This window comes from Strongylocentrotus purpuratus, unplaced genomic scaffold (assembly GCF_000002235.5).
Source record: "Strongylocentrotus purpuratus isolate Spur 01 unplaced genomic scaffold, Spur_5.0 spur5_scaffold_2, whole genome shotgun sequence".
NCBI lineage: Eukaryota > Metazoa > Echinodermata > Echinoidea > Camarodonta > Strongylocentrotidae > Strongylocentrotus > Strongylocentrotus purpuratus.
This window is the reverse complement of record NW_022145605.1, coordinates 2923398-2941174: the sequence shown is the minus strand read 5'-3', so window position 1 is coordinate 2941174 and position 17777 is coordinate 2923398. Positions and strand designations below refer to the sequence as shown.

General features: G+C 38.5%; 1 long non-coding RNA gene across 1 annotated transcript; it reads right to left on the bottom strand.

Moving 5' to 3' along the window:
- Positions 1-703: 703 nt before the first annotated feature.
- LOC115926598 lies at positions 704-3618 on the bottom strand. Its single transcript, XR_004065152.1, has 2 exons — positions 3465-3618; positions 704-2162 (listed from the first exon to the last, which is right to left on the bottom strand). It is a non-coding gene; the product is annotated as an uncharacterized LOC115926598 (long non-coding RNA).
- Positions 3619-17777: the final 14159 nt, after the last annotated feature.

The following is a 17777-nucleotide window of genomic DNA, read 5'->3' as shown; positions in this document are numbered from 1 at the left end:
TTTTGTGGTTTAATAGATGAAAACGTTCAAAATCTAACTCCTTTTTATCATAGTAATTTTGGATTCTTTTTTTTTTATTTGGAATTTAATATTCCCCAATTTGACAGAAGAAAGTATAATTTCCTGCTTTAAATGTACCTACGAATTTTTGGAGGTATCAATCCCATCTGCACATATAGTAAATGCTATTTATCTTTGCCTGTGACAACAACTGTCAATAAGTTAGTTTATCTATTTTTTTTTCTTTTCCTTATCGTCCACGCATATCAGATCCATGCACGCTTTTTTATTCTAAAAAAAAGTAAAATTCAATATACATGTATAATGTTTTTCCTTTTGAAAAGTATGTATACAGGCCGGGCCGAGAGGAATTCGTTGATTCACAGATTTGAATTTGAATTTATTAACACCAACACATCACAATAATGACAGTACATATGAACAATCATACAATGCAAAAAATAATACTGATACATGTATACATAACATAAGAGTAATGTTGATTGAACAGTTATGGTTTTATAAAAATATTTAGACATACGTCTGCATACTATTAAATGTACAAAAGATATATACCTAAATATGTGTATCACTATATTTAGATGAAGTTGTTAATGGGAACTAGAAGTTGGCACAAGTGCTAGTCCAGCCTGGTTCCATTCTTTGGCAAGATTGTTTCTTTTAATTTGTTTATACATATGAATGTAAAACTTGCTTGTTTTGTATTTACATATATACAACAAAATGATACAGTATCATGTAACTTTTTTACATACTAAAATGAAGTTCAAGTGTTTAAGCATTATAATGAAAAAAGACAAATCTTTGAAGAAATAAAATCATCAATGTGTTCATAAAAATGAAGAGGATGTATTAATAAAAATAATATCATACAGATGTGCGTACATGCACAAATCCTCTAAAAGCTTAAGGCAGCTATAATCGTTAACAAGCAAGTGTATACATTATATAAAAGGAACTTAGGAAGACAAGTAAAATAAATGGAAAAACGAGGGGGGGGTGGGATTCAGCCCACGTCATTTACATATAAAGTAGGTGGAAAGATGTCTCCGAAAAGATAAGGTGCTTAATTTCCTCAATACCAGACGTATTACATCATGCAATTTACATCATACTGACTTTGCATTACATTCAGAATAATCAAAATACAATACAAAACTATAATTCTTAATTAACACCAGAGAGGCGAGACATACTGTAGTCTAAAGGTAAGGCTTGTTCTTTCAACAATATTTCAATGTCGTTCTCTAATTTGGCAATTCTTCGTGCCATGATTCGTCGTTGATTTTTCGAGGTTTCAAGCTTTTCAGCAAGCCTCTTTTCTGACATGAAGCGATGATTTGCTTTTGGAGCTGGAGAGGAGTCAACTTGGTGGCGTTGGTAGTGTTTTGCAAGACTGGAACGATGAATTCTGCATTTAAAGCATCTTGAAGAATCCTTTGTGAGGAGGGGACAGGTTGTGTGTCTAATTGTTGTTGTGGATGAGGAGTAGTGGGGGTATAAGGGATGGTTTTGAAGCGGTAGGGAAGGCGAGAAGTACTCAGGGTTACCATAACATATTTGGAGAGAATCAAGGGTGTGAAGAAATTGCTCACAATCATCTTTGCTACCAAAATGCCGAGGGATTCCAGGAAACAGATCCCTGTTAACTTCTCTCCCATGCACTTTAACTGTCCACTGTCCAGTTTCACAAACAATCACACATACTGATGTATTCCCATCATCATCAACAGACATGATAAGTGTTCTTCCATCACGACCATTTTTGACATAGTATCCTTTTTGCTCTGCCAAATCTATCATGAATGTTAGCCATGATCCTTCTACAACATTCTTCTTTGAATCTGTACACATGTCACAATCTTGACCGTGCTGTTGGAAATTAAAGATGGTTATGTTCAGTTCCTTTTTACATTTTTGTTCTTAAAGGCTCTCCACCTTGTCAGTTTTGATGTACAGCTATCACACACCATGGGTGGGTGACGATTGTCCTCATCTACAGCAATGTTTATGGACAGAGCCGCTTGGATCAAGTTAGAAAGGTTTTGCTTGTCACGATACTTCCTTGATCCTGTTTGTCCACAGAGGCGACACATGCCCATCAGAATCCCCTGGTGGATTTCCTCTTCCATTGTTATTTTCTGATGGGAAAAAGCAAACAAACAGTACTTGTAAATACATGTATGTCTCAGAATTTCTACACTTAAACATGTAATAATAAATATGAATAAATATGAATATTATCATGGAGGTATCACTTATACCTCCATGATATTGCCAGTGCCACCAAAAATGTAACAACATACTAAAATTACTAGTTAGTAGTTACATGTATGTTGAAATAATGATTAGACTGAATAAGGTGAAATGAATGGAACACTTTTAATTATAATAATAATGATAATAATAATAACAATGTTAATAATAATAATTGCAATACTTTGAATAATAATAATAACACTAATTATTACATAACAATAATATTAAAGTAACATGACTAATATAATGATAATCAATGAAATTATGAAACCACAAAAAATTATTAATAAGTAATTATAAAAACAGTACTAATACCAATCTTCATAAAAATAATAACAATCATAATAATGCCATTGAATTGTTAAAAAAATACAAACATGTAGGCATCATCATCACTGATTACCACCACGACCACCTAGGTCCTCTGTACATGTGCAGGGAGGTGCTCCCTGATATTTATACACAAATAATTGCATATTTGACAACACAATCAACATCATTAATCACCACAAAAGTCAATAGACATCACAAGGTAAGAAAATTAAAACGAAATGGATAAGATTATTATCATGACAATTATTTGAACAATTGGTAAAGATTAAGTTGATTTTTGTTGGTATGTTACGCCGGAGTTACGGGTAAAAATTGGATGCCTATGACCAGACACGTACGCAGGCGGGGGGGGGGGGGGAGGTTTTGGGGTTAACCCCCCCCCCCCCTTGAAATTTTTTTAGGTGAATGTTTTGGGAGGAAAATCCCCCTATTTTATTTTAAATGGGTAATGGCTGACCCAAAAAAGCCAACCCTAACCCCCCCCCCCCCCCCCCCCAAAGCCCATCGGCCAATTTTTCAAATTTTGGGACCAAAAAAATAAAAACACTCACAAACACACGTGTATAGTTTGCAACAATCTGCAGTCAATTGAAGGAGGCAGACTTATAACCAGAAGAAGAAGAAAACTCTCAGACTTGTCTATCGCTCTGAGAGGCACATGTGATGTACTGCGACTAGCTGTGTACATTACAGTCCCAAACATAGCATTTTGTGCAAGTCAGCGCGATCAGCCACCCCAACCAAACGCCAACGTGCGAACGCGCGTCCAAGACATGACACACAAAACAAGGAAAAAACTCATGTAATATGTACATATAAATTAATAAAATGTTCAAAATACGATGAATTACCTTTCTTTGTTTTTCGGAAATTTGAAGAAAGAGAGATCAGGCCTGTTACATTAACGATTTGAGCAATTTATTGCAGAGCAGTGGGTAGACGACCGTACTGACATCGCCGCTGCGATTGGATGCATGCACTCCAAGCAAAGCGGAGTCAATGCGTATTGACCTTAGCACTGCATACTTGCTGAGAGCTAGAGGCAGGTATTTATTTACAAATACACACACACACTATTGCATAGACTGCACACAATATCACCGATTAGGCTGATCGGCAAATTTGACACTAGACTTACAATTTAAATTTTTAAATTCTTTTTAACATTAGTAAGTTGAAAAAATGTACTTTACTGCTATTTAGGTGACATCAATTGTCGCTAAAGTACCGATTTTCAGTGAAATCAGTTAAGTTTTTTGTACAGTGGTGTTTGAAATGTTGAGTATTAAAAGCACAGCTTTTAATACACAGCCAGGATAACAATGCAGCTACTTTTTTTCAAAATCCTGCTGTACGCGTTTATCTTTTTTTGCAATGACGACCTTCGTCATTGCCTTGTTTTCGTTCACATTCTGCCCCATTAATATTTTCCTTTTCCTTGTTTTCCTTATCGTCCAGAAATCCCATTCGTTTTGCACGTAGTGTTTGTTATTCCTAGTTAGGTGCTTTCCTCATGTTCTTTTCCTTTCAAATTTCATAGGCATAGTCTCTCACATCTCATCAAGGTCACTACATTCTTCGATTTTCGAAATCACTCATGCATAACCGTCCAGGCGCCATTTTGTCCGTTTCTGGTCCATTTTAAGGCCTTTCTATCTTCCTTCCTATCTCCACTATCCTAGATCCTACACATTTCTAACAAATTTCTCTAGATAGTCTAAGAGATGTTCTTTCATCTGCGACGTGTAACCTGACCTTCAAAATGCCATCTTCGTACTCAAAATTCAAATCTGAAACTGACTGCGTCAAAAATCTCTCAAATTCTTAAAAAATGGACCCCTAAAAATCTAAAACTGCCATAACTTTCTCATATAAATTCCGTTTTGTGTTTAAATCTCACATTATCCTTATCTCATAATTGCACATAGCCATGCCAAATTTCATGCTCCAATGACTATGCAAAACATAAATAGCGCCCTCTAAAGTTCTGGGAATTGGCTTTCTCTCTGTGGCCGTATCTCCATAATGGCTAGGCAAACCCGTACCCTTTTTTGGATTTAGATACTTGAAGATATGCCCTTTCCAGCCATATACAAAATTATATACCCTATAACTGACCAAATATGAGAAAATTGCCCTCCAAATTCGCCATTTTCAAGAAAATTGAGAAATAACTTCAACTTGCTCTAAACCGGCGATCTTTATACCTACATCAATGAAACTTGGCAGACACATGTATCCATATACGTGACAACTGTCTGCTAAGTTTGGTAAATTGTAATGCCCTATTCGCTAAGTTATCGCCAAAAATGATGAATTTACTATGCTTTACGTATTAGCGCGTTTGATGCGTGCAGTACGTTTTGCGCAGATGACAATGGTGTCAAACTGACCGCACTGAAGTGCCCTTTCGAATGATACCAAGTATGGTATATGTTCACGCACAAAATTGTGAGTAAATCACATTTGAACAAGTACGAATTCCGCCGAGTTTCCATGACGTCATTTGTTAAGACTGTTATTCGGTTGTGTTAGTATGGGCGGCCGTTCGTGCCAAAGCACGCGTCGTAACATGTTCATCATGCACCAAGTCATATTGGTTTTGCACGCAGTGCTTGCGAGCCCTTTCTAGATCCCTTCCTCTACTCCAATTCCCTTCAAAATTCGTAGGCGTAGTCTCTAGCATTCCTTCAAGGTCACTAAATTCTTCGTTCTCCGGAAACCCTCATGCGCGACCGTCCAGGCACCAATTTTTCCGTTTCGGGCCGTTTTGGTGACCTTTCTTTCGCCCGAACTATCTCCACTATCACAGAAGCTACAGACTTCTTTCATATTGCTCTGGATAGTCCGAGAGTAGCTCCTTCGTTTGACACGTAGAAACATGGCGTCATTGCACGCACATCGTTGTGACACGATTGCATTTCTAGTTTCTTCTTAATCCTGTCTTATATATTAGATGCCCTGACAGGGCGGATCCAGGAGGGGGCGAGCGGGCCTTGGCTGCTAATCTGACAGTAATTTATAGAGTTGCCCCGTTACAAAGTCTCACGCCTATAGCTGGTCCCTATTTTGTGTGCATAGTAAAATAGTAACTGTCCATATCGTACATTGTGTACTTTTTTTCTAAACACTACTGTAGCATGTAATATATGTATTAATAATGTGTTCAGTCAAATCTTCAGTGTTCTATCGCTAATCGGGAGAGGGGAAGAAAAAAAAAATCCACAATAACAACATTTTTTCAAAAAAAAACTACCACTATTAAAGTAAACACTTGGAAAGAGAGTAATGGCACTTCATTTTTTTTTTTTTTTTTTTTTTAAACTGCAAATTATTCTCGACATCTCTCAAATCTTGATTAAAAAATAAATTAGCGTATATTTTTAGGATATTGGTTGGAAAAGCATAGCATTTTCGTCATAGGAATTATCATCATCGCCGACATCGTCTTAATCATCATCATTACAATTTTAGGGTAGACCTATGTGACGCAAATGTGGTTTCCTGTTTGATTATTTGTTCAAGACTTCAAGTTGTTGTGTTTTTTGTTTTCTAGTTGTTCTAAATTATGCAGTATTTTATGCATTCAATAATAATAGTTCAACTTGAAAGACAAAACTTTCCGAAATGATCTTGAAAACGAAGTCGTCGATTCACTTCCATGGCAAGTCAGTTTTTGCAAAGAATGTAGTACTAAACGGCAAAAAGGGGGTGGTGGGGCACCACCTTCACGTTTTAGCCACTTCAGCAACCAAAGAGGGTGAAAGCTAGTCTCTAAGTATTTTGCTGACATTACCGAGAACAACTAAATTCCTGCAATTTCTGCATTTTAGTGGCATCAACGTACGTAAGGAGACCTCAGTTAAAAAAAAAAGTTTTGGATTGAAAGTAAAAGTAACATCCGAAAATTGTCCTTCTCTAAATTTGGCACTATACCCCCCCCCCCCCCCACATTTTCTACATAATGCTACATGTTAAATTCATCCATTCATCTATTTATTTATTCAATATTCATTCATTTTATTGCCGAGAGATATTTATGTTATGGATAGAGATGAAAAATGTTTTTATTCGCCATAAAACTTTCGCAAAACTAACAACGTAAGAATCACCTTAGCAATTTGAAAGGCCTGACAGGCGTATGCCCTTAATGTATTATTTATACTACTCTTTCGATAGCCATTCAAGGTTTATTTCACATGAAACAACAGACTGGGATTTTAGTTTCTACCCCTATATTTATTTTATTCACAGTCAACTGAGGGAAATTTATGGCAGCGAAAATGTCATGGTTCATGTTGGTCATGTTGGTAAAATTAGATAACACACAAACAATTGAAGAAAAAAAAATTGAAAAATAATTATAGCCTAAAGCATAGAAGTATTAAGAAAGAAGGATATAAAATTGAAGAGGGAGACTAAAAGAAAAATGGGGAAAAGGAGGGGTGTAATCGAAGAAACTTGAGGGAAAAAATTAAAAAGACTATAATAAACTCGGTATATAATATAAAACAAAACCTAATCAATCCTATGCATCCATCCTGTATCGTATTATAAACAAGCACTCTTTTCGCTACAAAGCCACGACGCTGGATTAAAAGGCGACACAACATGAATACAAACTTTTTGCAAATCTATACCAACCCTGGCAACTTTTTTAAAAGCCGGACCTATTTTTTGTCATTAGGATCACTGTCGGAGAACCGAACTTCAAGCATTTCTTAATATCAATCATATCTAATTTTGTCACAAAATTTAACTTCATGACTAGTAGGCCTACATTAAATTACAAATCAATAGACCACATCGTTACCCGAAATTGTCGGTTGCTCGAACAAACGGCCAAACATCATTGCAACATTCTTCGGGGGGAGGGGGGGGGGGGCTTCAATCCCGGCCTCCCACCTTATTCGCCTATCATAATAAGGACAATTACACCCCGGAAAACTACTCCCAAGGATAATTACCCAAAGGACAATTACCCCTCGACGACTCAAACTACGCCCAGAAAATTACCCCCGAGGACAATTACCCCCATCTCTGAAACTTAACCCCTATATAGGACATTGACCCCCCCCCCCCCGAGACAACCAAGAACAATACCCCCTGTTCATTAAAGGGGAATTCAACCCCGATAATAAGTTGGGTAATTTTTAGGGGGAGATCATTTTCAGGGTGGAGGGGGGGGGGGTAAAATTATTATCTATCCCAACATCGTATAAACGATGTTCACACAGGGAAAATTTTCTATAAACATGTTTAAAACTGTTGAGTTAAACACGCTTATACTAATCATCTCTAGATACGATGAATTTTAGCTGTGTGTGAAAAGGCTGCATGTTATTGCAATGACGACCTTCGTCATTGCCTTGTTTTCGTTCACATTCTGCCCCATAAATATTCTTCTTGTCTTCGTCAGAAAATCGCATTCGTTTTGCACGTAGTGCTTGTTATTCCTATAGTTAGGTGCTTTTCTCATGTCCATTTCCTTTCAAATTTCGTATGGTCAAGGGTGGGTTTATGTTACCCCTGGGGGCAATATGTCTTTCTACACAGCCATTTTCAATGTTTTCAAAGTAGTTGGCGTCATGATTCTCAGTATCATTATATGGCTGTATTCCTCTTTTGTTATGTACATAACAAAAGAGGAATACACCCTTGACCATTTTATTATTGTTTTGGTTTCGGCCAGGAATACAGACTGGTCAAATGGCCTAATCCATCAAAGTTGTGAGTCATGTTTCGGGCTATACTGTAGGACTGGTAGGATTTCCCTGAATTCAAGTTCGGGGAGAACATGAAAGGAAGTGGACCTGTTGACCAATGGAAATTTAATATTGTATGACCCTTCCCACTTTCTCAAACTGTTGCCCACTGGCGTACCTATGGGGGGGCAGGGGGCTCCAGGGGGAAAAAAGAAAAAGGGGAAAGAAAAGAAAAGAAAGGAAAGGAAAGAAAAAGATAAAAGGAAAAGGGAAGAAAAAAGGAAAGAAAGAGAAACTAGAAATGCAATCGTGTCACAACGATGTGCGTGCAATGACGACGAGTTTCTACGTGTCAAACGAAAGAGCTTCTCTCGGACTATCCAGAGCAATTTGTACGAAGTCTGTAGCTTCTGTGATATTGGAGATAGGTAGGGCGAAGGAAAGGTCTCAACAGTGAGCTTGATGGGATGGTACTGGTAGTGACTATGCCTACGAAGTTTTAAAGAAATTGGGATAGGGGAAAGAACCTAGAAAGGGCTCGCAAACACTGCGTGCAAAAACGGGATTTGGTGCATGTTCGTCATTGCAATCAAGATCGTTCTGGGGGTCAAAAGCGTGAACCCGATTTGCCCCATAGACAATGCGTGTAATGCATGGGCGGAAAACGTACAGGATCTGTATTATGACCGGAGTTAAATTGTTTTTCTCTCTCTCTTTCTGTCTCTTTATATGCCGTATTTGGTATCATTAGAAAGAGAATTTCATGGTTGTTATTGTAAACTACTCTCTTTTTTTCTATGATAATCCTATCGAAACACGTGATGTAAATTAGATTTATAGGACAAAATGGCGTCTTAAATGGCCCCCTTGACCAATTTCAAAAATCCGGCCATGAGGTGCCCTGCGTATTGGAACTCGGCATGTCACTGCAAATTTTCAAGAAAAAAAAAGAACGTTTAAGGGGCGAAAAGCAGTCTGAAAAAATGACATCATAGCCGATACGTGTTAGATTCGGGCGGAAACTCGGCGGAATTCGTGTAGTGACCTTTGTTTAAATGCGATTTATTCACAATTTTCTGTGTGAACATATACTATACTTGGTATCATTCGCAAGGGCATTTTATTGCGGTCAGTTTGACACCATTGTTATTTTCGCGCAATGTATTGCACGCATTGAACGCGCTATTACGTAATGCATAGTAAATTCATCATTTTTGGCGATAACGTTGCGCTGACACGTTCAAATTTTACCAAACTTGGCAGACAGTTGTCACGTATATGGATACATTTGTATGCCAAGTTTCATTGATGTAGGTATAAAGATCGCTAATTTAGAGCAATTTGAAGTTATTTTTCAATTTTTTTGAAAATGGCGAATTTGGAGGGCATTTTTCGCAAAGTCGGTCAGTGTTAGGGTATATAATTTTGTATATGGCTGGAAAGGGCATATCTTCAAGTATCTAAATCCAAAAAAGGGTACGGGTTTGCCAAGCCATAATGGAGATACGGCCACAGAAAGAAAGCCAGTTCCCAGAACTTTAGAGGGCGCTATTTATGTTTTGCAAAACCATTGGAGCGTGAAATTTTGCATGGCTATGCGCAATTATGAGATAAAGATACTGTGAGATTTAAATACAAAACGGAATTTATATGAGAAAGTTATGGCAGTTTTAGATTATTTAGGGGTCAACTTTTCAAGAATTTGAGAGATTTTTGACGGAATCGGTTTCAGATTTAAATTTAGAGTACGAAGATGGCATTTTGAAGGTCAGTTTATACGTCGCAGATGAAAGAACATCTCTTAGACTATCTAGAGGAGTTTGTTAGAAGTTTGTAGGATCTAGGATAGTGGAGATAGGAAGGAAGAAAGAAAGGCCTTAAAATGGACCAGAAACGGACAAAATGGCGCCTGGACGGTTATGCATGAGTGATTTTGAGAATCGAAGAATGTAGTGACCTTGATGAGATGTTAGAGACTATGCCTATAAAATTTGAAAGGAAAAAGACATGAGGAAAGTACCTAACTAGGAATAACAAGCACTACGTGCAAAACGAATGCGATTTCCTGACGATAAGGAAGAAAACGAAAACAAGGAGGAGAATATTAATGCAGAATGGGGCAGAATGTGAACGAAAACAAGGCAATGACGAAGGTTCGTCATTGCAAAAAGGAAAAAAAAGGAAAGAAAAAAGGAAGAAGAAGAGAAAAGAAAGAAAAAGGGAAAAGAAAAGGAAAGGAATAAAAATGGGGAAATTTAAAAAAAAAAAGACCATGGCCGTACGCACCAGGGGGGGGGGGGGCAGTTGACCCCAGATATTTTGAAAACGTACAGTTTTTTTTCCTGAAAATGTAGTGTAGGCCTATACCAAATCCTTCAATTCTACTTTTGAAAATGCAAAAGTACCCTCTTGACCAGTTCGGTCGCTCGAACTCCCTTCACTCCTTTTGCTTTTGAGATTCTTCGAAAACTTTTAACGCATCTTTCCCCCTCCCCCACCAGAAAATATTCCGCATACGGCCCTGAAAAATTAAAACAAATGAAAATAGGAAAATATAAGTGATATAACAAATTCGAAACTCTTCGCTGGCGCGAACTGCTTGCCAGCCTATTTTGTATTAAATGTTTTCACTTGCTCGTCCCCCTGAAAAAAAAAAGGATTAGTATTGCCTAGAATACAATTGTGCCTGCCCCGACCTGCAACCATGGCAACAATAACACACAATACAGTGCGTCCCAGAAAAAGCGAAACCGAGAAGTATCGATGTTTTATCATAACTTAATCACAACCATAATGAATGAATGATACATATTTGGAAAGCTTAGAGTCTCCTCTTTCAGTTGATGTTACTCCGATGATGCGTATTTCACGCATGAGTGATTAAAAGCAATTTGAAGGAAGGAAACCAAAAGACATATGGCGGGCGGTATCTGAATTTCGAAGAAAAATTCACATTTCTAGAAAGTTGAGTTTCTGCCCTTTCATAATGACACCTCAATCAGGAAAAATGAGCGAGGAATAACAAAGTTCTGTTTGTTTAAAGTAGCCCTTACATGTTCATAATTTTAACAAACGAATTCGTTTTCACTGGGTGCCTGCCGTAGCAAAAAGCAGATTTGACAAAAGACTTAACTCCGTTTCGTTGACAATCAGCCATGCATGAAGACTCTCGTCTACGGCTGATTGTCAATGAAACGGAGTTAAGTCTTTTGTTAATTTCGTTTATTGATATATACGGCAGGCAGCCAGTGAAAACGAATTCGTTTAATAAAATTATGGAAATGCAAGCACTACTATAAACAAACAGAACTTTGTCATTCCTCGCTCATTTTTCCTGATTGAGGTGTCATATAAAAAAATCCTCTGGAATGCCATGCATTATGGCTCAAGGCATGGGCACACAGAAGATTTGTTTATGTTGGGGACCGGGGTAGAATGCAATAAATTATTGAAAATTTATTGCATTTTCTGTTGTTTTTTTAATTTATGGAAACTGCCCCCTACCATAGCCCCCACTGCGTACAGTCATGGTTCAGTGACAAAGCAACTGTGAGTAACTGTGAGGCCCCAGGATCAACACCGTGTCGATGTGCTATATTAGTGCCCTTTTGTGAGGCATTGATCCTCATTACTGTCATTTATGACTTAAGGGCATAGGTCCCCTAGTTAATAAAAATAGTAGCAATAATATACATGCTTTAGCAGTCACGCAAAACACATATTGGCAAATTATTATTCAATAAAATCTGAGACTGTATACTATTATCTAGATCTAGTATTTTTAATTATTTTTAAAATAATTCCATAAATTGGGATAAAAAAAAATATTCCACCGTTATGAGCAACAGTGTATTTATTATCCTTCCATTAAACAAGTTCATAGAGAAAATACTTATCTCTCTGCAACATTAAAAAAGAATCTTCATTAATATTGATAGCCTTGTGGTCGCCAACAGTGGCGTAGGTAGGGGCGTCTCCAAAGGGGGTGTGGGGGTGCGACAACCCCCCCCCCCACCTGTCAGGATATTGTCGGTAAAATTGCGCTGCCGTCGGGAAAAAAAGAGAAAAGGGGGAGGGGAAAAAAGAGAGGGAAAGGAAAAAGAAAAAGAAGAAAGAGAAAAACGAAAAAGAGGGAGAATAGGAAAGAAAGGAAAAGAAAGAAAAAAAAGGAGGCAAGAGCCCTTTGCCCCCGTTTCCCTCTTTTCTTCTTCTTCCTCTTCTTTCTTTCCTTTTATCTTCTCTTTCCCTTTCCTTCTCTCTCTCTCTCTCTTATTTATTTTTTGGCGGGGGGGGGGGGGGGAGGAGCAACAGCCCTTCGCCCCCGTTTCCCTCTTTTCTTCTTGTTCTTATTCCTCTTCTTTCTTTCCTTTTATATTCTCTTTCCCTTTCCCTTCTCTCTCTCTCTCTCTCTCTCTTATTTATATTTTTGGCGGGGGGGGGGAGGGCAAGAAACCTTCGCCCCCGTTTCCCTCTTTTCTTCTTCTTCCTCTTCTTTCTTTCCTTTTATCTTCTCTTTCCCTTTCCCTTCTCTCTCTCTCTCTCTTATTTATTTTTTTGGCGGGGGGGGGGGGGAGGCAAGAGCCCTTCGCCCCCGTTTCCTTCTACTTCCTCTTCTTTCTTTCCTTTTATCTTCTCTTTCCCTTTCCCTTCTCTCTCTTATTTATTTTTTGGCGGGGGGGGGGGGAGGAGGCAAGAGCCCTTCGCCCCCGTTTCCCTCTTTTCTTATTCTTTTTCCTCTTCTTTCTTTCCTTTTATATTTTCTTTACCTCTCCCTTCCCTCTCCCTCTCTTTTATTTTTTGGCGGGAGAGGGGGGGGGGGAGGTAAGAGCCTTTTGCCCTTCCCCCGTTTCCCTCTTTTCTTATTCTTTTTCCTCTTCTTTCTTTCCTTTTATATTTTCTTTCCCTCTCCCTTCCCTCTCCCTCTCTTATTTATTTTTTGGGCGGGAGGGGGGGGGGGAGGCAAGAGCCCTTCGCCCCCGTTTCCCTCTTTTCTTCTTCTTCTTCCTCTTCTTTCTTTCCTTTTATCTTCTCTTTCCCTTTCCCTTTCCATTCTCTCTCTCTATCTCTTATTTATTTTTTGGCGGGGGGTGGGAGGGAGGAGGCAAGAGCCCTTCGCCCTTCCCACGTTTCCCTCTTTCCTTCTTATTCCTCTTCTTTCTTTACCTTTCCCTTCTCTCTCTCTTATTTATTTGTTTGGCGGGGGGGGGGGGGGGGTAAGAGCCTTTCGCCCATCCCCCGTTTCCCTCTTCCTTCTTCCTCTTCTTTCTTTCCTTTTATTTTTCTTTCCCTTTCCCTTTCCCTTCTCTCTCTCTCTCTCTCTCTCTCTCTCTCTTATTTTATTTTTTTGGGCGGGGGGGGGGTGAGGAGAAGGCAAGAGCCTTTCGCCCCCCCCCCCGTTTCCCTCTTTTCTTCTTATTCTTCTTTCTTTCCTTTCTTTTATCTTCCCTTTCCCTTCTCTTTTTTCCTTCTCTATGTCTCCCCCATCAACATAGTAATAACGAAAGAGACCACTGTAATCAAGACGGCGTAAATATTCATAATTGAATGACACACGCCCTTAAAACTAAAACAACAACAACAACCATTCCATTTTATTAATACATTTTCGATATACTTAAATTGGCAACTATTACCTTCTGTCCCAGATCCTCATTTTAAACGACTGATGCGAAAGACTAGTCGACGCACCCTTTCGAGAAAAGCCCCCCCGCTTTTATCGAAAGGGTGTGTTAAAACGGTACTCCGCTCTCAACGCACCCTTTCGAGAAAAGCCCCCCTCTTTTATCGAATGGGTGCGTTGAGCACACCACACGGCGCCGCACCGCACCGCACCCTTTCGATGAAAGCCAAAATAATGACCCCATTTCACTGTTGTACCTCAATTCATTTTTTTACCTCTTTTTTTTTGTTTGTGTTATTAACTTAAATATTTTTTAAATCAGAAAAACTGCACTGATCATTTAGCCGACTTAACAAGTGATATATTAATATTTTTAGTGTCCAAATAATGAATCATTCTCACCTCGACTTCAATGTTCTTCATATTGTGCCCATCCCCAATGAAATTTAAATTTTTGCATTCGTTGTCACTGATTTTGGGGAAATTTGCCCCCCCCCCAACACAGTAACATTTTCAATACAGGGACCCCTTCCAATATTGACATTTCCATAGGCTCTATTAACCTCCCTCCCCCATCCACACCCCAATTACCTATATGCTTTCATCATTTTGGCATTGACTTATTCTTTATTTAACCCCCCCCCCCCTCATCTTTATTGTAAACCATTTTTTATACTGTATTTATACATTAGTCTTGCCCACTCTCTCTTGTTACATTTCCACTTTCTCTCATTAGGAAAGATGGTTAAATCTATCTCGCTGATACCAGATATAAACAAACATCAAAAGGTCGAACACCATACTCAATTCTACACAAGACTGCATCAGACCCCATCTCACCTCAGTCATACAGCATTATCATAACAGAGTGCCTACATCATCATAATCACCAGCATCATCACATATATTTCACAAAATAAGAAAATGAAAAGAACAGAATTAAGCAGTATCAACTAATTTATTAACATTTATGAACTCATTTTTTTTAATTTTTTTTTTTGTTTCTATAAAGATCTTTTAAAATCCAACATGACATCAACAAAAGGATGGCAAATAGATGGGGGGGGGGGGGGGGGGGGGGGTGGGGGGGGGGGGCTGTCTCTTGAATTCAAATTTTTCAGTTGTAAAAGTTTACTGTAGATTTTGAAAAAAACATTCAATAATATCAACATGCTATTTTATTATTTAAAGAACAGGTATATACTGAGTTTTATGAGTACTTTATCTTACATTGGACATTATTGTTGTTGTTTTTACTACTATCTGTATTATCATTATTACTACTACTATTATCATGATCATTATCATTATTGTTACTATTAGTTGGAATATTTTTGTTTTACCCCAATTTATGGAATTATTTTATAAATAATTTAAAAATAAGATCTGAGAATGTATACTATTATCTAGATCTATTATTTTTAAATTATATTTAAAATAATTCCATAAATTAGGGTAAAACAAAAATATTCCAACTTTATGAGCGACAGTGTATAATTATATTACTACAGTATTACTATTGAACTACATAATTTTATAACCCCCCCCCCCTTCAATTTACTATCCAGTACAGCATCCCTAATATTTTTGTCAGAACTTGACTTAAGATTAAATATCAAAAAACTATATTCCATGTACACGCATTTAAAAGAAGATATGATTACTTTCATGATCCTCGATAATATATCTTCTTATTCTTCTGGTAATCTTCAAAAGGCGTTGTAGCCTTTCACGAAGATGAACTAATACTAAAGATTACAAGTGGTGTGAGGAAGACAGACTGTTTTTAACTGGGATAAGGAGAGTAGATGCCTCAGAAGTAGTCCCTGGCAGCTGGACTGTCAGCATGCACGAGATTTGCTGGAAGTCAGTTCCATTAACTTTGGGACAGAGTGTTGGGCAAATACAAACTTGTCTATGTCGCTTCTGGCTTGGTGCAACTGGAGGGTCATGTCATGGTACTTCCTGCTCGTGATTTGTTAAAGCCCGTCTGTACTAGTTTGGCCAGGGGGATTAGACCACCCTGCAAGGTCACTGACAGGTGGTTATCTCATCAAATCAGCTCTCAATTAATATAAGAAAAAGAGGATCATGGGGGACCAGGCACCGATTAGGCATTGTTTGCTATATAGAGGGCGCAAGTAGCTATAAGTAGTGCAGTGGGGAAAGTTTCAAGGGAGAGCGGAGAGACCATTGACTATCTTGTGCACCATTCCCAGTCTTCTTGCAGAGTGCCTTGTGGTTGTAGATATAGTAGGCAACTAAAAGGTGCTGATCATCTCAGTCAAACTGCTGGTTCTCTTGTGGTCCCCATTGTGAAGTAGCGTCCTGGACATTTGAGATGTTGTAGGGATCCCAGACACCGGAACAGTTCTCAAGATGAGGGTAGACAAGGGACTTGTACAAAAGAAGCCTGGGAATCAAACCTTCTGCATGGGACAACCTGCATAATAAAAAAACAAAAAGAGAGGAGAAATCAATAAGATTAAAACTGCTGCATTATATTGGATTTTGAGAAATAGTACCTCCCCACTTTTTTTAGGTCTTGCATTTTAATTTTATTAAAAAATGATAAACTTATGTCTATCTGATAGGGCCTTTTTTGAAGAGAAGAGTAAAGGTTTAAATGTATTTCCAATTATTTTAAAAGTAATTTCCAATTTATTTTAAGTTATTATTTGCTAGACTTTTGTGAACAAAAGTTTGTTAGATATAATGTAATATTTAGGAAAAGTACCTTTGAGTACATTTTTTAATATGCTGAGAGAATAAACTGTAGCAACACCATAGTTTGTCACCTAAATAAAAAGCTAGAGAATAATTGAGAATTACAAGTGTAGTGTACATGGTGTTATGCCACCTCGCCAACTGTTATACTGCCATCTGTTGTTGGATAATAAAGACTGTCTTCAATATGGCCGATATCAGAGTGTAGCTGCTTCGTCATTTCGTGTCTCAATACACCACATATTTTGGCGACGAGGATGGGATTCAGGGAGTCCGACGTCGGGATCGGAAGGACAGCTAATTGCGGTTCTCGTGGGTAGTAGAAACCTACATTTCATTCGATTACGACTCAACGATTGTGGTGAGACTAATTCCTGATCGAAAGTTGACATTTGTAATTTACTGCACGTGTACTGTATGACTGAGTGAATGATCTGCAGTGCGGCATGGCGAGGCCGGGATTCATTGGCCAGATTGGGGAATATTTTCCCAAAAGAGAAGAGTATGGGAACTATGTAAGAAGATTCCAGATATGGAAAAAAGCCAATAAGATACCAGAAGGGGACGAAGTAATAGTCTTCTTAGCCATAGTTGGGCCTGAGGCGTTCGAAACGGTGTCCAACCACTTTTGTCCAGACGACCCTAGCACCAAAACTTTCAAAGAATTGAATGAGGTATTAGATACCTATTATGGTTCCAGTAAGAACCAGATTGCACTCCGTTTGGCATTCCGACAATGTCGTCAAGGGGCAAAGGACTCAATAACAGAGTACATCCTTGAACTGAAAAAGCTGGCAAGGCATTGTGGGTATGGGGAACATCTGGATACCAACCTTCGAGACACTTTCGTAGCAGGTCTGCGAAGTAACAAGGTGCAGGCGAAGCTCCTGGCCAAAGGAAATGAGCTAACCTGGAAAGCTGCAGTTGACGCAGCAATTGCGATGGAGCTGGCAGATGCAGATAGTTTAAAACTACAGCAAGGGTCAAGCAGCAGTCAGCGTTCAGCAGAAGTGCATCGTCTAGAAAGATCTCAACCTAGGGCCCCCCAGCAGGAGAGCAAATGTTACCGATGTTTAGGTTTCCATCAACCAGCTACTTGTCCCCACCGGCAG